This window comes from Etheostoma cragini, chromosome 7 (assembly GCF_013103735.1).
Source record: "Etheostoma cragini isolate CJK2018 chromosome 7, CSU_Ecrag_1.0, whole genome shotgun sequence".
NCBI classification, from domain to species: Eukaryota; Metazoa; Chordata; class Actinopteri; order Perciformes; family Percidae; genus Etheostoma; species Etheostoma cragini.
Window position 1 is genome coordinate 17313115 of NC_048413.1, and position 26377 is coordinate 17339491.

A 26377-nucleotide genomic window follows, 5' to 3' on the forward strand; every position below is an offset into this window, starting at 1 on the left:
CGCCCATTTGTTCAATCTATGGTCTTAGACAGTCCAAATATATTAGTATTACAACTATCTGCCAAAAACTAAAAATGTCAGTGCTAAAACTGTAGAAGAATTGCTTCATAGACAACACATTTTAGAAGATGTTATAGATGACCACTGAGAGCACCAGGGGGAATGGTTTGAGTGTATGGAGACGTTTTGTGTTTCAGAACTGAGAACACTAAAATAGAAGAATGCTCATTTGGGTATAAATAAATATTCTGTGGGTCCACAAAATCTCCCATTTATTATCTTTGGATCAGCGGCAGACTTTAGACATGATGACATCTCAAGTTTGGGACTTATTTCTCTGGTTTATGGCTTTGAAAAAGAATAGCTTGTGTTAACAAATATTGATTAAACTCTCTTAGGCCATGGAAATAACTAGGGTTGTTAATGATAAACTGTTAATTGACAATAAGAATTTTGACTGATTAATACTATTAGTTAAATAGTATAAAATAGTAATAGTAAAACTATTTTATTTAAACAAAAACAAAAAAGAGTTTTTTGTATTGTAAAATATTCTCAACTCCTAGTTATTTTGCTCTTTTAAGTTGCTTTTTTGGCCTTTTTTCTGCTAAGTTCGTGTCTCTCTGCCTGACGATAACTACTGCGGAGAGAGCTACGTGACGTATGCCACAACATTGATGACAACTTCTCAGTAAAATTGAATGTCCTACACACAGAGTATGCGAGGCAGACACACAGCTGGCAGCCTCTCAGTTGATGTAGTGAAGACTGGCTCGAAAAAAATCGCTCCACCAACGGCTGAGGACATTTACTGGTCGTGCGGATGCGCAAGCGGTTGAAGGAAAGTAGTTGCATGTACTGTATCCATGACATACACTGAACATTGTGGCTGCACAATTGGGACAAGTTGACGCTGAGCGCGTAGAAAATACATCCAAGCATCCTGATTGGGTGGACTGTGACTCCGGCGCTTGCTTGTCAGTTAATGGCTAATAATCTGGTAACAAGGTTTGGATATTGGTCAACAAACCTATCTAAATAAGCATGCCTAGAAATAACATTTAGATGGTGTTCCTCTTTAAGCTGTCCCTGTTATCTGATCATCCCCCATTCTCTGAAAATTCCCTATCTGCCTCCTGTTAGAATCTTTAAAGAGGAACAAAGTTTGAGTAAGCATTATCACACAAACTCAAAATAACCCCAGAATGTAGACAGTGCCTTATTAGGACATGGATCTACAATGGGAAGGAAGCAAACAAAAAATATATTGACAGGCCAGTGTTCCTTTTGAGTTCCTGCACAGGACAGCATAACCTGAGATAGAGATTTTGGCTGTGGGATTTACTTTGACAACAATTTAAAAAGTAAACATTCTTTAAACTGGGTTTAATTGTGTAAGTTTAGGTAGAACTATGTGGGATATTGTACTGAGCACACACAGAGACATCTTGTGTCATTGCCTCATGTTTGTAGAAGCACATCACCCGTCTGATTAATTAAATAACTTCCCATGTAAATGGTAGTGAAGCAAAGTATTAAGGGTTTCCTTCACAGGTTTCTCTTGTATTAAAGGTAGATATTAAGGTTTGAAATTGCTCTCTACTCATATGACAGTTTATCTACAGAACTGTAGTAAAGTCTTAGGTAAAAATCAGACAGATTAGTTCAAAATTGGAAACCACACAGACTGTCCTGTCTGTTTATGGATTCACTCGTTAAAAAGTGCTTGTCTGTTCCACAACATACCTCACTTGAAAACTGACTGTCTGAGTGTGTGTGCTTACATGCGTGTGTATGTTGAACAGGATGGGGTGTATGGCGTCAAAAGTGCTTCAGTTTAGGAAAAGTGACACTTTGCCTTGAAAGACTCTTCGGGGCAGTTAGATAAGGAATTTAGTGGCTTTATCACAAATGCCACTATTTAATTTAAAAGGGTGAGGCACTTAGGATCTGGCACCGGTCTTTCAGTCTAGTGATAAATTTGCAAGAAAGTGGAAAAGATTGGAGCCTGAGAGCAGATTAGCAGGATACAAATATAGAAGTGACATTATAGTGGGTATTAGTCAGTTGCTCCTCTGAACAAGTGGCTGGTTTCCTGATAGGCCTGAGAATGGGGCCTGACTGCAGGCTGTGGGGCCAGGTTTCTGGACACGATGTGAAAATACTGATAATAACTACTGATACTGATAGTAAGTTTGATCTTTTTAAACACCAAACACTCATTCATGTGGAATATTTATAGTATATCAGCAAATCAATGATTACTAAATACTTAAATTAGCTTTCCTAGCATTGTAATACAAAAATGAGGCAACCATGCACGCACTATAGGCGTATCCAAACACGAGCATATTGACAACACAAAATAACACAACAGCCATAACATTATTCTACAGTAATTTACTCATTACTTTAATTTGAACTTAACCTCACATAATGAGATGGATGTGCAATATGTTTGGAGCACAGCCAGTCCAATCTTGGTTATATGTTGGAGACCGCTACTCGGAGATCATCCTCCACATTCAATCGCGATCTGTATTTATTTTTAAGGTACATCTGCCAAGAAAGTCTTTTCGCACAAGTAGGTAGTGCCAAACGGCATCAGCACACCCAAAGCCGCCCTGGATAGCTGTGGGTATTCCCTCTCAACTGAAATCCCAAACTCTTAGAATTACACGCTGTCTTCAAGTTTCGGTCGCTTGACAGTTCAACCAATGCGTCCTCCAGCTCGGATATCAGATGATTTGCCCTCGTTTCAAATCAAAAGAGCTGTTCCCTTTTTATTTATTTGCTTGGTTTTATTTTAAATGTAGCCACTAGTTTTATCTTGTGTTAAAATCATGGCTAACATAGGCTATTTCTAATCATTTTAGAATTTTTATTTTATTTCTGGAAATCAACTTGCGACCCCCCCTCTCTGGCTCGCAACCCCCCTGTGGGTCCCGACCCCCACTTTGGGAATCACCGGAGTATTAGATGAAGGCAATCAGCTGCAGAGTTTACGTTGCTATCGACAGAATTCCAACCGTAGAGACGGATCTGACTATTTTCTTTATCGGAAGCAATACTATCGTATTTAAATCTCCCATTTAAATCAATATTTTGTGTAAAATTATTGATTTATCTGGTAAGTACCCATGTAATAAGTGGGATAATGTAGAGCAAGGGGGTTGTTATAGAGAATCCAACTACTGGGTTGTTTTTGCCATAACAACTGCGTCGCTCTACATTATTTCTTACATACTGTACATTACCTAGACTTGACAAATTCGACATTTCTATTGCAAGACAACTGCTACTCTAGTTAAGTGTAGTTCAAACTAATACATTGCAGGAAATATATTTTTACTATTAAGCCACCACAGGTACAATCTTACGAGTGTTTTACATAGGGGTGTACCATGTCATATCGTTCCTGATCATACCAGTATCATTTTAAATGTCATACAAAGAAATTCACATTGTGATAATTACAATAATCTGACTTTTTGACGCAATGAAATTGTAATGCCGAAACTACAAAAAGTACCAAAACTATAAAAACTTCAAGACGCTCGGCAACACAGTGTAGCTTAGTGGCCAGTAACATGCCGCTAAAGCCACAGAAAGTATTGAAAAATGCATGAAAAGTCCAAAGCAGTTAAGAACCCAGAGAAAGAGCTATAGATATTTCCAAACAGATGCACTTTGTAATGTAATCTCAGCTCCCACTCCATGTTGTCTCTAATGCCGTACAGTATAAGCTGTCAGTGTTTATATGCTCACACCCCGCTTTTGACTTAAAGCAGCAAGTTCACACCTGTTCTAGAGGTCGTTAAATGGCACTCTAGGAAAACAGTGGAAAATGAAGTAAGTGAGGAAAACTGAGAGAACGTTCACTCACTAAAGAATATACTTACAGTATGCAGCAACTGGCATTGGTACTGTATCTAAAAATATTATTGATTAATGGATTTCTCTTGTAAGCAACACCAGTTTTCTCTTGTCCTTTTGGTCATTCTCTATCAGTAAGCCAAAAGGCTCTAGAATTCCTATCTTAATTTTCCTCTGATCCTGTAACATATATTTTTATTTTGTTACTAAACCTTTCTTTTTCCCATCTCTTACTCTATCCCCCGTCCTTTTTTTGCAACAGTTGTGTGTTCATCTTGGCAATGCTCCATAGTCTGTTTGATGTGGTTTCCAGAATTCCTGAACTGCAGTCCCTGGCCACTCTTTCTGTCATCAGTAGACCTGCTGTCTCTTTAGCCTCCATTGACTCCTTTTAACCTCCTCCTACCTTCCTCACATTGAAGCAGCTGCTTTCCCTCCCGTTGCACATATCTGCATGGAAATGATCTGATTCCCATTATTTGGTGGTAAACTGGATTTTGCTGTGGGCTGCATACACAAACGTACTCCTGCAAAAACATTTTGCTCTTCAGTCCAGCATACACTACATTGCCGAACATCTTCCAGGCTATGTTCCAGGCACTAAAGAAAAATTAAAGAAGGGTACTATTTCCCTGTTGTAAATATAAATTAGGGAGTCCTAAATTTATAGTTTGCTTTTTAAATCATGAGTCACCAAAGACATGTGCTTTTTCCATCCCAATAATATGTAAAACTAGATCAAAGTTAATCAGCTCTGTTCAACCCATTTCTTCCAGCGACCTCTACACGCTGTAATTTGAGTGATGGGGGGAGGGGGAAGAGATAGTAACTTCAAAGAGGGCCTCGTAGAGGACAGTCAGTGACCCTATATGGGCGCCTTTACTGCATATACCAGCACGTTTAAAGGGAAACTGATAGGCAGGTGAAATATCTGCCACTTACAGAAAAGAGGCAGGGACTAGGGAGGGCAGACAGGACAGAATGGATATGGATTGGGTCACAAGGCTGACGAGGCCTTCCTAAGGAAATGAATATTCCTTGCAAAGTACACTTGGTGACACTTAGGTCTAAGGACAAAACACAGGAGCAAGGGAAATCCATTCCTCACTTTTATTTGGCATACAAAAGCACTGGATCATAGGTTTTTTTCCCATCACATAACCCCTAACACGCTGTATTAGGCTTTTTATGATGACATTACTATGAAATAGGCTGTTTTGTTCTGACACCATTTATTGTATTATGATTTGTAGTACCAAGTTGCAAATGTAGAAGAATCATTCTTCAATCTCTTAAATCTATAGTGTATGTTTGAAACTGAAAAGTATAGGGATTAATCAATCACGTTTTTTCCTTCTCTGAAGTGTATATGTATCTACTTTCACCCCACCAGCGGAGATGCGTATTATTATCGTGTGGACTTCCACTTTGTATCAGATGAAGTCAATGCGGTGGAGGCTGAGCTAAACATGCCCACGGGGCTGTAGTGAAACCGGTGTCTCATTTTCAGGGGCAAACAAACACATACAGGGAGCAGACATGGCTGTCACATCTCCCTTAACTCCCCTGTCACCCCCGAGGGCAGTGGGCAGGGGCAACCTCTGCGCTGTGGTGATGCCTTGAAAAATCTACATGTACTCATGCAGGGACAGAAACACATGACCAGACATACACATTTACAGGACACAAACACAAAAAGCATGTGCTGCGTCTGCCATGGCTGCTGTACAAACTTTCTTAAATACAGCAAAAACCCTCTATATTGTTAAACCTTAACATCCCTTTTGAAGTCACCAGTTTGACCTTCCAAGCTTAAAAGCAACAGATTTTGTCTACAAACCTGGCTCCATTTTTAACTTTCCCAGATTGATCAGTGATTGTGCTGGCGCCGAGCAGCTGTATAGCTTTACATCAGCGAGAAGGAGGTTTAGTGGTTTTCAATAGTATTTCAGGATATCCTTGCTGCTGCTGCAGTTTTTGGCAGACTAACAGCTGCCACCAGCATTAGTGTACAAGCAGACACTTCTTAATGTTCCCCAGCCTTGGCCTCATGTGTCATATGGACTCCATCCAGCCTAACCCAGTTACTATCCGCAATGGCTGGATTGGTTAAAAGCGGTGTGAGACCAGCAATTTACAATATGCTGGAGACTATCCTTTCATTTTGGTTTAAAGTTTAGTAACAATAATGTGACCAGTTCTGACGATTTGGTGGCCTCTGTTTGCCCACAGAAGGCAAACAGAGTAGAGACACCTTTCTAATTATATGCGATTTATTATCACAGATGAAAAGTGATTTATTACTTCTTTTTTTAACAGTCTCTGGACCAAGGGAAATTAGTTACTTACCTCTGTTGCTTATAATTTGACAACACTGCCTTGTATTCACTGAGATGTAAAATTAATTCTTGCAGTTGTTTTCAATGGGACTTTCATGTTTGCCTAGCTCACTGTTAAAAATCTGAGAAAAATACAAATGATTGGGCTTGGCTCAGTAACTTCATTGTGCAGGGAAAAGAAAGCCAAACTGGACGGGGTTCAGTGGTTAAGGCCTTTTGAGGGTTTATGTGTCAGGATTTATGTATTTAATTACACACTCATTCTACTAATGTAAGTGGAGAAAAAAGGAAAACGAATAAAAAAGCCCCATCAAGCTTATAAGCTTGTAGTTTCCCTCTTACTGAAAGTTGGCCACTGCTGCTGTTTAGCTCCCCTTGAACTGGGCTAATACTTGTCTATTCCGATTAGGATTAGTATGTGTAGCATAGGCTCAGGGACCCGGGACTCGTAATCTAATAAATCAAGATAAAAAAACTTTGAGATTGGTTTACAGAGGGCTCAGCACTATTGGCCATCTCAGAGAAACAGGGATTAACACAGCATTTGGTGCTGTTTTTACACACTCCCAATTCTGTGCATAGGGAGAAAGAGAGAGGTTGAGGCAGTAAGGAAGGGAAGAAGACTAAAAGGGAGGAAGTGGAGGAGAAGGGCTGACTTGGGCTTTACATTGCCTAACAGACAGCAAGTTAAAATCGCAGTGACAAGGTCAGGTTAGTCCTTGTACAAAAGGCTTTGTTCCGTAGGCGGATTAAAGGTCTCTTTGACAGTTTTTACACTTTTGGATCATGTTGAACATGTTAGGAGTTAATCCAGTCTGTGAGGGGAAAAAGCCCCGCTTCCACACAAATGAGAGATAGGTACAGAGAATGGTAAAAATACTGTGTTCAATAGAAAGAGTTGCACACAAAACAACTAGACACTTTTCACATACATTACAACGAATACATTTATTTTTGTGTTTATGTTTTAGACAACCAATTTGGTGATTGCGTTTTCTGAAATGGTAATGTTTACAAAACATTGATTTCATGACCATTTTATTTAAGAAAAATGAACAGTTGTAGATTTGGGATTTTTTTAATTTACTAGCTGTATGGTTGTCTGGAAGGATTGGTTATCTGGTCAATCTACTTAAATCAAAGTTTCTACGTGGTCTAAGGACAGTTTTCTGCTAATTGCAATTGATGATACATCTTATAGCCAGCAACTAGTCTCTCTTAATCTCTAATGCATTTCAACATTATCTTTCTTAGCATTTTTTTATAATCCAAAAGACTATACAAAAATGTAAAAAAAAAAAAGTTTTTTCCTTATGAACTCTAAAATGTATGATTTGGAAAGATATTTACATGTTGAGGAGCAGTGTGCAAGATGATGACTTGTTTTCACTCTCAGACCTGTCATGTAATATAGATGTTTGGTATCCTTAGTATTTAAACATTTTGTTTACAAATGTTATTTCACTTTCCATGTGTCCGTGTTTTAGTTCTTTAGCAAATTAAGTGTTACTAATAAATGTAGTAGTACTAATACATGTTAACTATCTGAAGTCCTGCATACAAAAGTAAACGTACACAGTAAAAGTGTAGGGTAGAACCTTTTTTCTCTTGCCTGATAAAACATCCAGAGATAGACTTAGATTGGAAAATGATGTATTTCTGCCAGTTATCCATCTAGTGCAGCTCCTTTTCTGCTAGGCGTTTTTGTGAGAAACAAGACTAAAGTATCTCCACCTGAAATTTGAGCTCTTTTCTCCCAGATGTCAGTGTTTCACATAAAGTTTTATCCATCAAAAGTGGAATGTTCTTTCATTTACTTGCATGTTTTGTTGAGCAATATCAAACACAGGAAATTCTTTCTACATCCCCAAATAAAGGTTGAAAAATCCTAGCAACATATCCCAGCTTGTACAAAAGAGGCCTTTTCTTTCTTTCTGAGGGAACTGTTAGCAATATCACTGGGCAATTAGCAAGGAAACAAGAGAAATGGAGAAGCCAATTACTTCTGCGAGTTAGCTAAAGGCCATTTTAAACTGTGTGCCCATGACATAATAATGTTTATAGTAAATATTATAGTTGGAGACAGTGAGTGCATGGCGTGAGAGGCAAGGAAAAAAAGGCATCAATCTCAGATCGAGAATAATTTATTAAGATCTGAGATGCGGCAATTACGTGGAAAGGACCAAAAAGAAAAAAAGAAGAAGAAGCCAGCTCTCCAGGAACCGCATACATGATTGCAATCTTGATTAAATCCCCCTGGATCTAATGAGTTGATTTTCTGCTGTTAATATTGCATTGGCTGATGATGGATTCGTTAAGATAATGGAACGAAGCTAAAATATAAATGACTCCCTGTCAAGGAGCAGATTTTCGTCATTTTCTGTCTGACACCTCTGCCGTGGGGATTTGGTGAGGCCTTTTTGTGTTTTGAACCATCAGGATCTGGAATACTAATTGCTTATGTGTGGACGCTGCTAATGCCTCTCTCTTCTCTACACCCCCCACCCCTCTCTATCGTCTTGGTAAATATCTCCTTCACATCTCTACACAGAATCAAAGAGACAGAAGCTGCTTCATTTCTTTAATACTGCTGAAAATATCTCTGGTTTTACTACATGATAGAACAACACTGTTTATTTAACACTACTCATATCTATCTAGTTTGGCATCCCCGGTTCTACTATCAAATCACAGAAAAAATGCCAGACATTTAAAGCACTGTTTATGACTTAAAAACTGCCGGCAAAAATAAAACAAAGTAAGCAATAGGCTTCTCATATCGACCTGTGCTTTTGAGATAAATTAATAATATGGTCTCCCGTTGGTGCTGTGCAGAGTAGCTGAGCTAGTCTCTTGCTGTTTCAAATGGTCTGTCACTTAGGTCAACTGGAGGAGTAAAATGTCCAATGCAAAGAATATTGATCCCAAATCACACATGAGCCACACACAACATCATACAACAGCACTGCATGTGTATATTTTCTCCCAAGTGTGGCCAGTGTAAGATTGTGACTGTTATATTATTTGAATCGGCCGGGCAGAATCATTAAAGGAAAATTTCATCTCCAAAATGATCATTTGAATATTGATTACTGACCCCATGTTACTAGGATTGGGTGATATGGCTAAATATTTTTTTTTTATTTTAGTTTTTAGGAACAGTACAAACACATCTGCCCTCTGTGCTGTTTAAGAAAATATAGCTCTAAAAGGTAAAAAAACAACAACCTTAAATTCCCTTCTCAAATGTCAAATACTTATCAGTTACTTTCACAAATATTTATAACTATTTTTAGAAATCTACCTGATTAGATCCACTATAATGCACTCATTTATTGGTACTTCCGTTATTTCCTTCTTCTAAAACAGTGGTGAGCCAATGCCAGGAGTTAAGTTCTCATTAAAGCAAAATTAAGACTGGTGTGGTAACTGAATGCCAAATTAATCAGAGCACACAAAGCCAAATTGCCTCCTAAGTTGCAATATGACTGACTGCTGATGAACAATGTAGCATCTGAAAGGCTATTTTTTTAAACGGAGCCCAGTGAATACTGGCGCAGTGCTGACTCAGCACACCGGGGTTACATTACATAACTTTCAGCAAACTTAACAGGGAACAATGAAGGAAAAGCAGCACACCGATCTGTGTTATTGCACTATTTCCTGGTCTTACACAGCTGAAAACACTGTCAACATGTTAACGTGTTGTTTACTTCTGAACCCGTTTTTAACCTGTAGGCTACTGAAAACCATCTCTTCATCTCACCGGTCTGTCTCTCTTCCTTTTGCTCCTGCAGCTTGTATTTCATACGAAATATAAGCTTTCAAACTAACAATAACAGAGTGCTAAATTGGCAATGTCGGGGGTGTGTTTGATATATATTCATCGCTAGTCCCCAACTCTGGTAGCCTGGCTCTGCCCTCCTACGTACTTCTGCTCAATTTTAATTTTCCTTCTGTACTTTGTCTGGGTTTGCAGTATATTCTTTGGTTTTCTCCGGTCAAATTTTTATTTGACCAATCAGCGAACAGAGGGAGTGGCTGAGAACGATGACGTTGAGGTTTGGTAACCTTTTAATGGTGGTCGATGTTGCCGCCCTCCTCCCCATCGGGTTCGGGAAAAGTTAGATTTTCGTAGAGAGCATAAACGCGAAAGGTGTAGCAGTGTATCCTGTATGTCCCTTACCAGCTTACATATTTCAAGATGGCGCATGAATATGGAGCGTCTACCCCAGTTTATGCAAATGCAAATGTGAAATTTCAAGATAGCCAATTTATTGCCTTTGGAGAGATTTGTAAATAGCAGCTAATCATTTAGCAGCGCTGATGTGCCGAATTCAGGTAAAACACTGCTGATAGAATCTGCACTGTAGCACGAAATAGCGATCTCTCTGTAAAGGCATATCGTGGAATCATTTTAATCGTTAAATCTAAAATTGTCAAATTGCATACGGTCAACAAAGGATGTTTTAGTACTTCCCAAACACAGTGCTTAATTCGCTAAAACCTTTCTATTTAAAAACTTCTTCATAAATGGTCTCTCGCTTGCTGAGGCGCGCTACTCACTATGTACTCGTCAGAAGAGTTTGTAAACAGATGTTTTGAAATAGTTTGCGCGGCCCACTGTTCCTTTAATTCAGCAAGAGGTTTCTCTCTGTTTTTTGGATTTTTCATTTAACTGTGGAGGCATGCAAGAAAACAAAAATGTCTTCAAGAATTTAATGTAAAACGGGGTAAGCAATTGATATGCATATGATTATTTTGGTCAAGTATTTCTTTAATCAGAAATGAAGCCAGTAAGTTTAAGTTCACAAAATCTTTAATAACTTAAAATATCTAGAGGCACAGTTGTCTTAAAATTTTACAGTTATATGTCTGAACTAAAACTGCAGTTTGGGAAAAATCACACCCTCTATGTAAATGAACACAATTATACTATGTGTAGTTTGATGTACGTAACAACCAACCAAACCCCAAACGTTTTTTATTATTATTGTCATCGCCATTGTTGTGAAGTTTCATGCTTATTCTGACCCTTCCTTTATTCCGCTATTATGATATTGTTCCTTTTTCTGTGCAATAATACTGGGGAACCCGTCCGATTGGGCCATCCCCAAGGGCCCTTTCTTCTGTGTGTCACTTTTTGTGTCCTTTAACATGGTTTTACTAAAAAGTCTTTTTTAATCAATCAAGAAGCAGGCAGAAAATAGGCTTTGTCATGGCGTGGCCTGGGGTCGTGTGATGCCTGATCTGCGTGGTGACAGGTCTTCAAAAGGGATATAAAGGAATATTTTGGGGGGAAAATGGGGGTTTCCATGGCACCGGCACTTGTTGCACATGGATCACCATTCTTTGGTTCTGCTTGAGACTGAGGTTTCAAAGGACTGGACAACAAAAATTAGGCGAGGAGGGGATTGCGGGACTGTGGAGGTAGCTGCCCTCAAGCCCCCAGCTCTGTCCTCTCCTAGGGAAAAGGGAGAATAGGAGCCAGAAGTGACAGCACAAAAAGGGGCCTACTAGATCCTGTCAAATATGCATGAGTAAATGGTCACTTTCTTACTCTGCAGTTTGTTCAAAACTTGGAACCAGACACAGACTAGAAGGCTCAAAGTACGGACTTATTTAGTTAGAAGTGAATTCTTGTAGCGGGTTCCACTTCATGTAATTAGAGGTTGTTTTATGTAGAATGAGGTCACGTAAACTTGTAAGTTTCTCAGTTTATGTGTGGGAAATGAAACCAGGAAGACAATAGACAATTAGACAATGGACTGGCAGTCATTACAGCAAAGAGGATAATTATTTTAGCCAGTTATGTTCAGTTGAATCCCTATTTATGTGTTCCTATTATTTAAATTTGTACTAAATGAGACTCTATGGTGCAATGTATCACTTGTTAACTAACTTGAAGTTTAAAAGAACTTTACTGTATGCAGGTCTGGTTTGCATTAACAGTGTTTATCATATTAAAATATGCATGCATGCTTGCTGCCGTATATTTTACACATGAAAGGCTTTGAGCTATTTTCACCTCTGTAAAAATGTTGTGTTGTGATTACCTTTGTGCTCCACCTTGAATTCCTCTAACAATTACGCATTCTTCTGTTTTGGGATATGGGACCGTGAGGTCAAAGTTTTTGCATGTCAGGAGTCCTTTAAGCAATTTGCAATAATTTCCATAGCATCATCACTGCCACCTTCAATAACAAACAAGGTTACACACGTGTTGCTCTTTACACTCAAGCAATCAGAGCTGCACGTGATTCAGTGTTAGAGGGTTTAAGCAAGTTCACATTTGGATAAAAGAGGGCAAAAGCTCCAGAAGCACATTTAGCTGCAGGTACTAATTCTTTTTAAATTCAGGCATAAGAAAGGGGTTGCATATCCCTGCCATACTATAAGACAGCCCGTAATGTTAAAATTCCAAAAGCTAGGGATAGGTGTAGCTGCATCTTATTATAACTTCTGTGTGTTTATTTATTTATTGTGTTCTTTTAGGTTCTCAACAATGTGCTGCCAGCCTGTTTAAAAGGTTAAGGCAGTCAGGATATGTTCCTTGATAGAAGTTTATCATGCCAGGCATGCTCTGTTTCCTGATGAATATATTAAAATTATTACCGTGCAAACAGAGTTTCTAATTACTGACCTGCTTGCCATTGTACTGTGCGTTCTGTATGCCCCCCTTCTTCTTCATGCCTTGTTTATTTATCTGCACCAGTGAATACAGAATAGTCTATGCAATGTCATTTCCACCCACATGAAAATGATTTTGAAAATGCCAATCTTGCCTATTATACAGTGTAATTACTTGTCTGCTTTTTGATTTTATCATATCTTCAGCCAGTGGGAAGATAGTTGGAGAGGCTAAACATCTTACCGGAGCTTGTCAGCTGGTGATTTGCAGTGGAAACAAAAAGAAAATCCACCAGTTTGCAAACGAAAGTGCTATCTGCCACATGTACAAAGTCAATGATTGTAGTTTATTGAGAGGTATACCTACGGTGTGCAGGGCTTCTCTTGAGATTCAGGTATTGTGTCAATTGAACGTCTATAGTCTATAGTCATGTCACACATGAATATGTAGGTAGGGGTTATTTAGACAGCACTGCACTTTTTATTGTAAAGCCTCCAAGTCGAAAACTTCTCACCAGATCTGTAGAAAACAAACAATCTTTGCGATACATACTCATCTAAAACATTTAGAAGAAGGTATGTCAAATATGGGCAGATGGAACCATCTTGACACATTCTTACATCTTGAATAAGCATACTCAGCAGGTTTTTCAACTTACAAGGCCAAAACATTACTTTTCAAGTTCATTTTGATTGTAACCGCCGCGCCTCTGCCATGTCATGCAACAATTCCTTTTGAGTGGGTGCACAAATATATATCTGTGTAGGGGCAGTGATGAAAGTGTCACCAATTTTACTGGAGCATCTACACTACATCATGGAAAAGGGCAACCCTGTTGTTTGCTTGTCTGCCTGCAATGTTGCACAGGGGGTTGATCAGGGGAGTTGATAGGAGCTGCAATTTAAAAATAGGACACTGCAGCTCTGAACAAAAACAATTAAAGGAAAATGAAAGACGGCCCCCAAGGGTTAAAAATAGAAAATTATCAACATGCATGCTGGAATCCACTACCCCCCCCACCCCAGCTTCCGCACCGGCACCCACCCTTCCCCACTCCCCCTCAAACTTACTGGGCTTGCATTGTTATGTATGATCAGATCTGCCAGTTCTTCCTCTAAGCTCCTTGTCACATTTTGACTTAATGAAGTGCAACTTAGAAGGGAATTGGGTTCATCATGCTAGTCGCACGATGCTCCCTTGTTGTAGCAAACAGGAGTGGCATGGGACCGAAGCGCTACAGCGCAAGTCGTTATCATTCCGGTCAGTCTGTTTAACACAAAATTAAACAAAGAACTAATTAGTGCCTCATGAATTAATAACTGCACTGTTGCCGAGAAGAAGTTAGGTTGCTGAGGGGAGATATAAAATAAGTAGGAAGATCAGGTTAGAATTATTATTACTTTTTCGGGGATGCATGGGCTCTCAAGGTTAGGAAACTTTTGAGAGGATTTAAGAGCGACTCAACTGGTTCTGCCGAAGTCAGTTTCTGTCCTGATGTAACATTGTGTCTGGGTTAATGGATGTCATATAAGACACTGCACCTTTCTGCATATACGAGAAAGGCATACAGTTGGAATCATCAACTTTATATTTCAGCAATGTATAAGATTTAAGCACATTCTGAATAAGGAGCCTGCACAGTGTATTCACTCCCATTACCTACTTTGACCCTTCAGTTATGTTCTTTATCTAAGCAGCAGTGTTTGATCCAGAAATTGATTTCACCATGTTAAAGAATTTTGCTACTGAGGTTTCATGGGGAAATAATTTTTTCATGTTTAAGTCTCCAAGTCTGTGTCGAGTCACTCTCAGCTAAGAATAACTTATTTTCAGTCGGATTTCAGGATTAGTGCCTGTTAGTAAATTATTACTGGCATACTGCTGAAACAGGTCTAGGCATAGTTGACTGTACTCTATGACTTCTCCCCATGCTTCAATGAGCTTTAAAAACTATAGCTTCCCTGTCGCCCCTCCCTCGGTTGCTAACCCCTTTCTCCCATCTGTGATGTGAGGCCTTGGTATCTGTGGACCTTTATGCTGTATATCAAAAGGACAGGAATGGACAAAAGTACACATTTTCCTTTTGTGTCATCAGGAAGCTAGCTACATTATGTCACCCACTGTAGATTAGATGAGTTGGGTAAATGTATGGATTTCTGGAGACCATGTATGTGCATGCATATACATCGGAATAATCAGTGTCTGGGTCTTTAATGATTCTCTTTTGCTCTCCTTGCCAGATGAAGTGAGCCCCTGTATGGCGTGACTCCCCAGGAAGAGAAAACGAGGTAGGACAAATCCCCAACATGACTGATTACTGTCCCCACCATCTCCCCTGTTCATATCTACAACAATATCAGGCATCTTCATTAATCCCCATGGATCAATGTGTCTGGGGGTTGTAAAAATTGACAAATGACTTATTAGAATCCCACCGTTTTATTTTCCAACTGATTAACTCACAGCAATGTCGTACACTATGCAGGCACACTGATGTATCTGTTTTCCAAAGACGGCTTCTCTCTCTCTTTCTCTCTCACCCGCCTGTCTCTTTCTCTTGCTATGAGGGATCTATACTGTGTAAAATGCACCCGTAACACTGTTTTAAAAACCCTGCCAAGCTGCAATGACTCCCGACTACAAGAGCAATACAGTGTTTTTGACATATATGAACTGCCATTTTGTCAGTTTCCTGACATAAACAGCTGTTGAGCACAACTTTGCTGTACTTAAAATACAATACTATGTTAATGAACACAGAACTGAAAAAATAATCAGCTAGAATTATATACGCTTTTCAATGGCAGTAATAAAACCTGTATTTTAACACCATAGTTTTGTATAAATGTGCCAGGACGTAAGCCATATTCCATATTCTGTTATCTATCTTGTTACACTGTTCCATTAATTATAACTTAATATTCTTTTATGCCTGCTTTATGTCTAGCTGGTGTTGTGGCAACATCCCAAATTGTCATCTTGACAAAATAATATAATTTTTCCACTATATGGCATTTATTACTGTAACAGACATTAGACACAGACATCTAAGTACAGATGACATCCACCAAATTAACAAGAGTATAAAACCCTTTTGTTGCTGATAAAAAAAATCTGCCTCTGTACAATTTGACTCTCGAGAGGACGCTAATGACTTGTGACTTGAAGAAACTGGGTTGCTTTTTTTCTCTCCCTGAGATGAAACCTCCTGTGCTAATGATGTTAGCTGGTATGAGCACAATGCTGATGTGGGAGTCTGTCACGAGGATGCACACAACAGCCCTTGCCCCTGGCCTCCTAGTCAAGAGGGATCTAAACATTCAGAAGTGACACCGTGGACTGTCTGATGTCAAGCCAGAGGCCCTCACTATCACCGGGGGGTGGAATGGCTGTGAATTGAGGCAGAGGGCTACACCACACTCCTTTGTTTCTGGTGGTGTCACTCACACACCAGACACAGACGCACTCCTTGCATCAATCAGCGCTCCAGATACATGCCCAGTGTACCTCCTTACAACATGATGATGACACTATCCACAGATTTTCACATAGATACAATAACTAACAGCAACAGGAGGATGAGCGCTGCAGATCAGATTCAGTGCATCCCCATCTCCCCACATAAGTTCCCCAGAGACGGATGCATGGGTGGACATACACATACAAAGGCATCTTTTAACAGGTTGCTTTGGAAGCAAAGTTAAGTATGAGTCAACGGTAGTGCAGACACATACTAACTTAAGTTTCCCGTTGTTTGACCACATAACAACATAACAGAGTACAGTTTGTTTAATTGGCTTTTGATATATGTTAACGCAACTGTCTTACACTGGCTCTAACACTGGGCTGGCATGCCATCCCCCTTCTCCTTTTGGCTCCCACATACTTAGGCCAGAGACGGCTCCCAGAGCGGAGTCCCTCTCTTAGACAGTGGGAAGAAAATTAAACTGCCAAATTTGTTTTCATTGGTTTCAGGGAGAATCTCAGGGGATTTCAAGGCTTTTAATTGAGCTCGCTGAGCAGAAATTTGTAGGGCTGCTTACCAACAACAATGGTGTCTCCCGTTTACTTCCCATTGGTCTCAGTGAAAAATCAGGCAGATTTTGAAGTAATGTGATGCCTTGCTCTAAATTAGCGTACAATATGTGTTTTGTAGTTCATGGCTCTGTTAAGGTTATTTTCTAAATGTAGTTACTCAAGGAAAACAAGGATATGGGTTTGATAATGATATATAATTGAAACTTAGACTCACTTTGTTTACTGTTTTGTTGGCTTTTCAGAGTTTGTGTGTAAGAGTGCAATGATTCTCTAATAAACAGTAGTTTATTCAGTCATGGATAAAGGTAAATAAAGCCCACATATCTCTGTAGGAGAGATAATTTGTCTCACTGAGAAAGAAGAGCAGCAACCCATGAAACTCAATTTAGTATTGTAGTATCACCCAGTATAATAACAAAAACGAAAAGCAACTTCTCATTTTCCGCACATTTCTCTCCTAAACTTTTTGTCCTTTACATTTTTTGAGTGTGTCAAAACAAGCAAAGGCTACATGGAAACGGCGGCCCTGTGTAAATATTTATGATGTAACATCTCCATGTGAATAGACTTTCCTCCCAATCCATCCATCATTACGGGCATATCGTGAAAGCCCACCTCCCGGTGGTGGCTCAGGGCCTTAGGAAGCTCAGACAGGAGCGGCGTGTCCCCCTCTCATTCAAAGTATTTGTTTTCCTTTTGACTGGGGGCAGCCCAGCTGTGAGGGCATTTAATGTGTCAGCCCTGCCGTTTTCTTTCAGGGCTGACTTCAAAGCCCATTTTGGTCTATTGTTTCTGTGACGTGGCTGCTGGACCCGAAAAATGCCCAAACAGAAAAATGTGATGTAGGTCAAATTACAGCAGTTGTGCCCCGGAAAAAAGTGGAATTCTTACGGTCAAAACATAAAGCCCTGGTTACCGCCTAACCCCAGCTTTTGTGCTTGTTGTCCTTATACCTCTTTATTTGTCCATTGTAGAACTGAATGGAAGTTGGGAGATGTTGAATAATAAGGATGTAGTTAAAAGTGCTTGGCAGAAGTCTAATCCTTAACTGTTGCTAGGAACAACATGTCAAATAGCTTACTTGCTGAATATTTGTAATAAATATATTAAGTTAGATACTGCACTGAGTGTTTTCAGTATTTAGTATTTTGAGGTTATTTGCTCCTGCAAGTGTGACTAAGACTTAAGGATATATAATGAGTATCTGTTTGGGCCTGTGCATGCACAATTCTTTGACTTGTGCAATGGTTTGAAATGTGAAACATGTCTTCATTTGGTACAAACTGAAGACATGAAAACTGTTTTTTTCAAGCTCTGCAGTCTTTAAGAATGTGAAGGTGCAGAAGATTTATGAGGTTGTGTTTGCAGAAGTAGGTAAGTCTACTGCTTTACCTAAGTGGATTACAAGGTTTTAGGCTTTTCTCCTTGCACAACTTATCGGCAGAAAATAGGCGTTGCAGACATTAGCGAAATATTGCCACCCAGACTCTCATAACATTATCATTAGCCACGGAGGATTGCTGAAATGTGATTAATACATCACCATTTTGACAGACTGAGCCTGAAAAGGTAATATGGATTATTACAATGGTTGTAGAGCTCAATACCGCCATCCAAGTTTATCCATTTATCTGCAATGATGAGACTCCTTTGTGTTGTATAGCATTGTAACATCTATCTAAATAACAAAAGATATCTCTCCTATACACAACTGTCTTGCTGTTAATATTCAGCCCATGCAACAATGCACATGGGAATGGAGTACTGAGACAAAACTTGACTCAGAACGATGGAAATGTCTGTAGAACATTATGAGCATTATGAATCGATGTTTAAGCCTCTAGTACTTGGCACTTTTTCCTTTCCTTAGGTATCTGATTAGCTTCAAACAAAAATATTGCTCCTTTATTGTTCAATTACAACTGGTTGAGTGCTAAGTCATGCAATTCACTATCTAAGAGCTATTTTTCTTTTTTTGTGTGTACCCTTTGTGTGTTTCATTTACTTGGTCTTGGACGAGACACGTTGAATAAATGCAATTTTTCTGTCATTTCAAGTGCCTCTTTTCTCTCTGTGGATCCATTCAAGCTTTCAATACCTTTTCTCCCACTCTCTTCTCCTGTCTCTTTTTTCCACGAGCAGGAGGGTTTTACTTTACTCCTTTGTCATCCTAATTGATTGCATTAACCTTTTGAGTATTGAATTTCCTGTGCATCACGCCGAGCACAATGTGGAATATTATCATAATCCTTCCAAGTAATGGACACAGGGCAATCAACAATGCTTTAGTAAAAGTACATCTTTGAAAGATGGAGCATCATATGATTTTCAGTCCAAAGACCTGGATGGGGGAAGACTGTTGAGCTTTAAGAAACTTTGTCAACAAGGGAAGTACATATATATATGCTCATATAAGCAATACAGATGCCAGAGGATTTGTTTTTAGTGTACGCTGTATGTTAGGAAACAGTGTTAAAGATTCTGTGATTGTCTTGTCATGATAAAAATGACAGACCTGTAAAAGATTGTTATACAAGCACATACATGTTCAGTCTTAAAATGTAGTTTCTCATATTTTGAAAGGAAAAATTAATCCATAAGTAATGAGCTGCTGGATATCTGACTTCTTGAAGAATTCTTGTTTATCTGAGCCATTTTTGCATGTTATTAAAATCTTTCTAAGAGCCTGATCTCTAATTACATATGTACTCAATGAGTTCTTTTAGTAGTTGCAATTATTTTTCATGGCCTCGCTGCCTTTTTTAAACATAATAATCTATTGCAAAATAACTTAATGGCACCACAATACATAATCCATGATTTATGCCTAAAATCATTAAAAAGTGCCCTAAATTGTATAAGACATCTGAATGAATACATCATAATAAGGGGATATGGATAGATTTTCACCATTTGGTCATATGGGGGTATGCTATGACGCAGAGTTACCCAGAGTGAGCTATGACCATGCATTATAATACAATCACCTGTGCTTGTCTGCAGCCTTGGGATATCGCCATGTGACCAAAGCTAGCAGTAATATAGTCAGAAGTGAGTGAGAGGTGCCAGGCGGTGCTGGGATAGGCACAAGTCCCTGGTTGAGCATTGTAGGAGTTTTCTACTGCTTGTTCTGAAGATCCCCGTGATTATTAGAACGTTGTTACAAGCCGAGAGGACTATAAATGATAAATGGACTGCATTTATATAGCGCCTATCTACCTTATTGAACAAAGCGCATTACAATTTGCCTCTCGTTCACACACACATTCATACATTGCTGAGTTGCCAGGCAAATTCACTAGCCTGCCCATCAAGAGCAACTTGGGGTTCAGTGTCTTGCTCAATAACACTTTGACATGCGGACAAGAGGGGCCGGGGATAAACTGCAAAAATTGCAGCAACCTTATGATTAAAGGTCAACCCGCTTTACCTCCTGAACCACAGCGGCATGTAGCATCTGTGAATGAAAAAAAAATGGGGTGTTGAAGAAGTCTAAAGGTGTCATGGAGAGGGTCATTTTAGTTGGCTTAAAGATAATTTGGAAAACTCTCAGACAAGAAAGGGAAACGAGGCCTTACCCAGAATAGTCAGATGCAATGCTGATCTTTACTAAGCACATAGTCAATAGTTGAAAAAAACTTTTCAGAACTCCTGCTCATGAAAAACACCCTCTGTGAAGGATGCAGACCTGAAAACCTTAAGGGAAACTATTGTCTATCTCTCTGGCAGTGGTTACTGATATAGGCAAATTTCTGTTTAGTGGCAAGGCAACAGGGGTTTTTTTAAATATAGAAACTTAAGGGTGTGTTTTAGTAATTGGGCATCACACTGTTTAGCCTCCCTGAGAAAGCAAATACTAATGTGCTGGAATGGAGGCTCCAGCTGAGAGTCAAACATCAGATTAGACAAGAGAGTTTCATGTGGGGGCTGTGGAATATGTGGCCATGCCACACTACTTGCCATCTGGCCAGTGTACTACCAAATAAGATCTGTGTCTGTTCTTGTTAAAAACAAATTTAGATTTTGAGTAGTAATGGTTATGTTTGGTGATGATAGTCTCTGCTTTTTGCCGATGATACTATTCTGTTGCTTGTTTGCACCAGACAGCAAAGAGCTTAATTGAGAGGATGCAATGCACATGTTGTACATTCAAGATCCCAATTTCCTCAACCAACCACTAGAAGTCATTAGTATAGTGACCGTAATGTGGTTCCTCACCATGCTTTCACCTGTGACAGTTGTGGACACTGAGGTGACTAGCCAAGTTGTAGACAGTAATAAGCACCTCAAATGCATCCAACCTTGGGATAAATGTTACTTTGCTATTTCAAAAAATGAGAGAAGGTAGGGCTACCTCTAGCTCACCCAGTAGTGCATGCGCCCCATGTAGGCTGAGTCCTTGGCAGCAGCCCGGATTTAAATCCGACCCACGGCCCTTTGCTGCATGTTGTCTCCCCCTCTCGCCTTTCTTGTCTTCAAGCTATCCTGTCGATTAAAGGCCATAACAAAAAAAAATCTTGCCCCTACCTCATAATGTCATATTGTTACAGAAAAAAAGGTTTGTGAGAATACATTGCATTAATGGAATATAACTTAGTACCTTATAACTAAAGTAGGTATTGTAGATAGTTTTAAGTTGAATGGTCAGGATATAAATGCTTTAGTGGCAAGGTAAGCCCTCGATTTACCACGACACACACTTTAATCTCTTTACCTGCTTTACAATTGCCTGTTTTGCTGTAGGGGGAGGTGTAAGTTGATTTTTCCTGTTTTGTTTAGGGTCTTTGCTTAAGACTTATTTAGCGCAAGTCCGCTCATATTGGTTTATTGTTATCTGTTTCACTGGCCCAGGATGATATTAATGGAAATTTGAGCAGTGAAAATTTAAACAAGCGTTATATAACATTGCACCTTCGCTACATCAATAAAATTAAGGCCCCAAGCCTAAAACCTATGGAAGACATTCCAAGGATAACAGTACAATAATTGTCTGTTAACAAGGCAGGGTGTAGCCTATTGGCCTATTGAGTTTAATCTGTGACTGTGGCTATTTTATTAAAACATGGCATAAAAAGTAGTTTATGTTGCAAGAACAATGTAATACCCATAACTGTCTTATAAATGCTTAATGTCAGGAGGCTTAGGGGAGGTGTCACTAGAATAACACTGATCAGCCTTGAGCTTGGGAATTAGAGACTGCAAATCTTTTCGCATAACATGACAACTGGGATAGTTTGGAGGGATACATGCGGGCTGCAAGTTTTGCTGAACAATTTATATATACGTATATTATACAGCCTATAGTATATTTATTTATTATTTCAGAAAAGGCCACCATACATGATACTATGTTACAGGGATAACCTGCATTTAGACACCAATAAATACTATGCAGCATGTAGCATACTATGCTAGCTTTGCTTGCTATGAAGTAAAAAAGCTAAGACGTAGTTTATTTGCAATGGAATGAAATGCTTTTGATTATCTACAGCCCACTTAGAACCCTATATGCTGTCTGTTTCTGCTATAAACCACTTACTTACAGTATTTGTCGACTTCTACAGAGTGTGTTTCTCTGTAAACGGTAGCATAAATGCATTAAAGTAATTGATTGTTGAAAAACAGGCAAAAATAGTTATCATGTTTCCCTGGCAACTGCAAGGCTTTATGGGTTATGTTGATGAATTGAAGCCAAAAACCCTGTAATTCATATCAACTCGATTACATTTTTCAACTCAGAGGAAAAATCAATTGAAACAAGCTGGTATGTAGGATACATATGAGCTTGGATAGATGGATAGATGCAACGTCCTGGTTGGACAGAGAAGCAGTTACAGTGAGCGACTGCTCTCGCTGAACTGTAAGACAGGGAGGTTCAAGAGATCCTTTAGTTGTAATAGTTATAGTTATAGTAATTATGCTGATCTTATGCTGTTTTTAACTCTCTTGTGTATCCATTTGCATTGTATTTATTTTTGTATCTATTATGGGGAGCTGTGCTTTGTATGGAAATGGTTATTTATGTGTGAGCTGCTGGTCACTCAAATTTCCCCACGGGGATGAATAAAGTATCTTCTATTCTCTATTCTTTGATCAATACTGTTTTCACAGGGATAGTGTCTTTGAGTTTGATTGAGTTGTACACAGCTAGCCAATGGTGCTTAGAACTAATACAAAAATGTAGACATTCAGAGAGGACACACTCACTATTTGGGTAATTTCTTTAGCATATTCACATACGTTTTATTGATCAAAATAGAATCATGTGATTGAGTGAGTATGTGGGTCAACAAATAGGTCAAGGTCAGTCAACAGCACAAAGCCTAATCCTGTCCATCTTTTGTATTCCATCGCCAAGCGTCACTGGTATTCCACTGGGAAACTGTGCCCTTAGCATATGGAAACTAAGGGCCCTTAGTTCAATTATACAAGCCCATTGAGCTTCAAAATATTGACATATCTCCGTACAAAAAAATATCATGGATAACAATCAACCAGTTCACCAGAAAATGCTTTTATACAAATCCAGATTTGGTGCCTCTAGGTTATTAAGTGGAGCTTGATTTTTGAGTTTCCGTGGTGCGGAGGTTTGCCTCCAAAACAACAAATAAACTATAGTTATTACATGTACAATTATCATATTAGGAGGCAGATGAAAAGCTAAATTGGATGTGCAGATCAACAGAGAGCTTGACAGTCAGAGAAAGTCGCTAAAAGGAGATCGCTATGAGTGCTTGAGGGATCTGGTGTAATGTTAGGTTAGTGTTAATTTTGTCACCTATTTTTAATTAAGTCTTGGTCTTGTGCCAAATGTCCTTGCTAGTTTAAATCATATTTAGTCATTCACATATGTTTTTTTTGTTAGTCAAGTTTTAGTCGACTAAAAAGTGATGAAAAAGACAATTGTGGTCAAAAATGAAGAGAGATTTTATCTTAGTTTTTATTTTATGCAAAACATTTTAGTCTTGTCTTTTTTTTTGCAATAATGCACGTTAATTTAATCTTAATCAGCGTCTTTGGACATTGGCGCAGTCTCGTCATCGTCTCATCGTGGAAAAAAAGGTCATCGATAAACGTGTTTAGTCTCGTCTGACAAAATTAACACTATGTTAGGTTTAAATGTATTTAGCCGCTGTAATGAAGATAAAAATAACTGAAAATGTTGGCGTTATTTTGTCATATATTGGGAGCACTAGGCTAGTTTCAGCGGGTTACTTCCAAGATCTGTGATGAGCTAGGTAAGCGGTGGGTGCGTCAGACAGAGTTACGACATGCACGGAGATGGAATGTATTATCTAACTCTGGGGTATACGCTGAATAAGTCTCAAGAAGTTGCGGTGTTCCTTTAACTGACACTTGGATATCTCATGTCTTGACATTAGCATACCATGTCCATGCACAAATGCCTTAAGCACATTGCACTTCTGTTGGACTTCTTTTCGAAAATTAAATGATTATTAACAAAATACAAGGTTCTTAGGGAGGAAAAAAAATACAGTACAGAATTTGCAATACCTGGCAGCAATTTCCAGATCTGCATAACATATAGAATATGGTTAACATTAATATACAGTATCTTAACTTTTCTCCGTCACAAAAACTTCACACTTAAAAAAAGTGGGCAACATTTCATTCCCTGTCTTTACCTTTCATTTTGAGTCTTGCTCTACTCAGCAACAGATACAGACAGAATCTTAATTAATCTAATCTGGTTAAGGCTTGCTATTTTCAACATTTCCATTAGAAAACTCCCATCCTCCCTCCACTCTGTCTCTCTCCCTTCACCTCCCACACCTTTCTACCCCCCATCTGCCCTGACCTACATGGTAGTCACATGGCCCCGGCTCTCTGGCTTGGCATTTTATGGAAAATCTGCAGGAGATAAAGCCAAAGGGTTTAAAGTGTTATCCCTGCCTGTCCTTTGAGAAGGGCTAAACACTGAATGAGGTGTTATTGCATCAATGCTGCTGGACACACACAGGCAGCAGAGAGGATATCTTCCTCCCTCCTTCCCTCTCCCCCTCTCTGTCTCGCTCCCTCTCCCTCTCCCTCTCCCTCCTCAATTTGATTGGATTTAGTAGAGTGTCACCACTGTGACTTTGGGGGATTTCTCTTTCACTGTCACTGTCTTGTGCTTGCTTGCTTGGGTTATTTACTTAACTTGTCCAGAAAATGGACTGTGATCTGCAGCTTACTGCCAAAGCTATGGGAGACACAAGTGCCTCATGCTAGTTAAGATGTGGCGGACAGGCACCTAGACGCTTGCTGGTGCTGAGAGCTTAGTTTTGCACTGTGACCGAGTCCCCTTCACACTGTTGTCTGCCTGTACATTTTCTGCTGCTCTTGCTATTCAGCCAATTAGAGCAAAAGAGCTTTAGTGATTTTTCCCCTCCTGGTGAATATTTATATATTTATTTCTAAGCGAATGACATGCATTGCTGAAGGTTAGGAAAAATGCTGAATTTCATAGTGCATGTAACGTCAACTTTTGTATATCGTAGACTAATCAATAGAAGTCAGCTTTTGCAGAACAAATACACACACCGCGGACTAGTATAGCTTCCTCGCCTGTTGCTTTTCAATTTTTATTCTTCCTTACTGCTTTTTACTGAAAGGTTGAAGAGGACAGACTGCAGTTTGATAATATTCATGCAAGTATTTGTAACCATGTAGTCTCTATTAGAGAACAATTCCTTTTGATGTGTGAGTGAAAGATTCTCTGTTCTAGTAAATAGATACTTCTGGTTTAATTTTTTTAGTTTTTTTTGGAGTAGTCCCTTGTTATAGAACCTATAGCACTGACAGAAACAGCCATTGTTTTAAACATTAAAGTGACTATATGAGATAATGTGAGAGTGTATGTGTAGGCAAATTAGTTCAGTTTATCTGGAGTTTGCAAGTCTTGTGGTTTGTCCCTCTACCCATATTGTAGGTTTTAAGCTGTCAGCGTTTTCCCTAACCTATTGACATTAATCTGCTCTGTCCCATACTGTCAACCTTAGTAGCTATATGTTCAGTAATTGGTTTAGAAGTACACCCCCTTAAGCCCATCTACACAAAAATACGGTCTCCTGCTTTCAATGCATGCACCATATGGTCTTCTCAGGACCATAGGTAGGTTTTTTGAGTTGTTTATTCTCTTTAAGCTAGGAAGTGGAACTAAATATATTTGACCTGAAAGTTTGTGAAAGGCCACCAGATGACTATCAATGCAATGTCAAATGTAATGCAGAGCCACAAAGCGGTTGAGGATTGCATCCAAAGCGCTGTGCCTATGTTGCATTCTGGTGTTAAAATGACCAGAGAAAATACTGGATAAGATAAAGCAGTCAGGACAGCTTTGCATTACTGTGGCTACTGGCTGTAGTCATACTGGAGTTATCCTTGACGGGGTGAAGTGCAGGCTTACAGCAGTCCCACTGCAACCAAAAAAAGAACATCACATACTGTAGGCTTTATTGTTCTGTCTCTCATAAAAACAAAACCAGAAGTT

At 39.2% G+C, this 26377-nt stretch overlaps 1 protein-coding gene across 1 annotated transcript in view; it reads left to right on the forward strand.

Annotated features, from left to right (window-relative positions):
- The window catches only part of casz1 (castor zinc finger 1), a 156463-nt gene that overhangs the window by 35676 nt on the left and 94410 nt on the right, over window positions 1-26377 (forward strand). Inside the window, exon 2 of the mRNA XM_034877632.1 lies at window positions 15087-15134. The gene's annotated coding sequence lies outside the window, so the exon portion shown is untranslated. The remainder of the gene's footprint in view (window positions 1-15086; window positions 15135-26377) is intronic.